This window comes from Nicotiana tomentosiformis, chromosome 12 (genome assembly GCF_000390325.3).
Source record: "Nicotiana tomentosiformis chromosome 12, ASM39032v3, whole genome shotgun sequence".
In the NCBI taxonomy this organism is placed as follows: domain Eukaryota; kingdom Viridiplantae; phylum Streptophyta; class Magnoliopsida; order Solanales; family Solanaceae; genus Nicotiana; species Nicotiana tomentosiformis.
Window position 1 is genome coordinate 132358874 of NC_090823.1, and position 3059 is coordinate 132361932.

The window sequence follows — 3059 nt, forward strand, 5'->3', positions numbered from 1 at the left end:
TGATGATGGTCCCCTAGTACCATGTCTATAATGTGGTCTGTATGTGGACTGTGAAGACAAGTGTGTCCCTTTCTGAGACCCTGTTACTACTGTCCCTGATTTCTTGCTTTGCAATTTTCACTAAAACCGCCACTAAATGATCCTCCTGTCTTTGCCTTCTTATGTAATCACTAGCTTCACGCTCATCACATCCTTTGTTTTCTATCTTTCTTATGAGATCGACTGCATCAATGTAGGATAAAGTCTTCATCTGTGGGGCTACTACAGTGTATAGACGACCAACCAACCCATCAACATATCTCTAAACTCGAGCTTCTTGGGTAGGCACTAAGTAAGGAGCATATCTAGCCAGATTAAAAAACTTGGTGTTATATGATGACACATCCATATCTGGAGTTCGAACCAATCTCTCAAAGTCTCTAGCACATTTTTGCTTCAGGCTGTCTAGAAGAAAATGATCCATGAAAAACTTACTGAACTCGTCCCATGTCAGTGGTGCTGCTCTTGCTGGCCTTCATAGCAATACAGTTTCATACCATGTATTGGCCATGTCCTCTAGTTTGTATGATGCGAGCTCCACAGACCTCTCACTTGAACATCCTAAAGCATGTAATGCCTTGAGTGTCCCATCCAAGAAACTTTGAGGATCTGCTGAATTATCAGAACCTGTGAATTTTGAGAATTTGAATTTTAGGAATTCTTGTAGGGATACCTCCTTATTCCCAAAAGTCTGAGTCTGTGCAGGTGCTTCTGTATTTAAAGTGGCCTGAGGGGATGGAATTCCATCTTGAATAGGTACTAATTCCTCTAACAAATTCCATAACCTTGCCACTGCATCTGCATGTAAGGTAACAGTAGGTACAACAGTTGGCACTGGTGGTGGAGCATCCTGAACTCCTTGTTCTTGCACATGATTTGGCATAGCAACTTGGGGTTGACCCATGTTCAGAACTTCAGGTTAAGGAGCGGCTTGTATTCTAGTCTGATGAGCCCTAATTTGACCGCCAACTCAGGTAATCTGATGATGGTGTGCATGCCCTAGCCATCTGCAAAAGAAATACTGCAAAGTCAATCTCAAGTTATCTCAAACGCACGATCAAATAATGAAAGAAGGGAAAACAATCCTAGATGTTTAGTAGCCTCAAGATCATAAGTATGAGCTCCTACATACCCATGAACTAGACTCTACTAAGTATTTCTCCATGACTGGGGACATAAAGCCTAAGCTCTGATACAAACTTTGTCACGACCCAATTTAGGATCACAACCGGCACTTAGGAGCAAGTGTCCCAAGAAAGCCTAGTCAGTATTTTACAGAAAATTGGACAAAGTTTTCCTTATTTTTGGACTATCTGAAAACTTTAATGTCTCTAAATCAACAATCAAACATCCTAATACCAATCCCATGTAATGACCTGGCCGGTTGTTTTGAGAGTAATAGCCCTGATCCCCTATTTTCTGCTTTTTCCGTATCTGTTCCTGCTTATGTGACTTACCAGGAGGTTTTGTTTTTGGTTTTAGAGTGTTTTGGGACACTTAGCCCCTAAAATGGAAGCGTAAGTCTTAGGATCTTGACCGTAGTTAGAACTGTGTGAAGACAACTCTGGAATGGAGTTTTATCAGTTCCGTTGGGTGAGTTTAGACTTAGGAGCGTGTCCGGATTATGTTTTGGAGGTCTGTAGCTAAATTAGGCTTGAAATGGCGAAAGTTGAATTTTTGGGAAGTTTGAATGGTAGTGGACTTTTTGATATCGGGGTCGGATTCTGATTCTGGAAGTTGAAATAGGTCCGTAATGTTGAATATGACTTGTGGGAAAAATTTGAGGTCAATCGAACGTGGTTTGATAGGTTTCGGCATCGGTTGTAGAAGTTTGAAGTTTCAAAGTTCATTAAGTTTGAATTGGAGGGTGATTCGTGTTTTAGCGTTGTTTGGTGTGATTTGAGGGCTCGACTAAGTTCGTATAGTATTTTAGGACTTGTTGGTATGTTTGGTTGAGGTCCCGAGGGCCTAGGGTATGTTTCGGATGCTTAACAGATTGAATTTGGACTTAGGCAAATAGCTGAAGTTTTCTAGTTTCTGGTGTTTCGCACTTGCGGATGGGAGACCGCAGGTGCAGGATCGCACATGCGCAAGGTCTATCACATAAGTGGAGTGGGATAGGTGCTCAGGGGTCGCAGGTGTGAGATAATTTTCCGCATCTGCGATGCCCGCAGATGCGCAGGTGCGAAGTGAGACCCCAAAAGAGGACCTGTTCCCGCAGGCGCGCACACGAAGGTGCGGCCCCTTCATCGCGGATACGGACCCAGACCTATTACGTCATTTTCGTACCTGCGAGGGAAATTCAACAGGTGCGGTATCACAGGTGCGACAGTAGGTCCGCAAGTGCGGAATCGCTGGGCAGAAAAGGTTAAGTTCGAGGGTTTGAGTTCATTATCCATTGTTGGACCTAGAGAGCTCGTGTTGAGGCAAATTTTCGAGGGTTTTTCAGAGAAAAGCTTGTGGGTAGAGATTCTTAACTTCTTTTTGTAATTGATCCGATTTGAATTATCCGGAGAATGCAATGCATGATATATATCAAAAAGATGGACAATTTATATCTCATTAATCTATATTTGATTCCACCCTTTAATTTCGGATTTGGGTTGATAATTTGGGAAAAATGGGGAAACGTTCTTCAACCGAATTTTTGAGTTTTGATTGGGATTTCGACATTAGATTTGGATGATTTTGGTACGGGTGAACTTGTGAGTAAATGGGTGTTCATATTTCGTGAAATTTACTCGATTCCGAGATGTGGGCCGGGTTGACGTTTTTGGACGAATTTTGAAATTCTTGCTAAAGTCTTGATTTCATTAATTAGATTAGTCTATTATAGTTATATTTATGATATGTAATGGTTTATGGCTAGATTTGGGCCAATCAAAGTCGGATAATCGAGAAAAAGGCATTCTTACTGTTTGATTGAGCTTGGCTTGAGGTAAGTGGCTTGTCTAACCTTGTGTGAGGCAAATATCCTTAGGATTTAGAACTATTGTGGTATGTAAGTATCGTGTACGTGA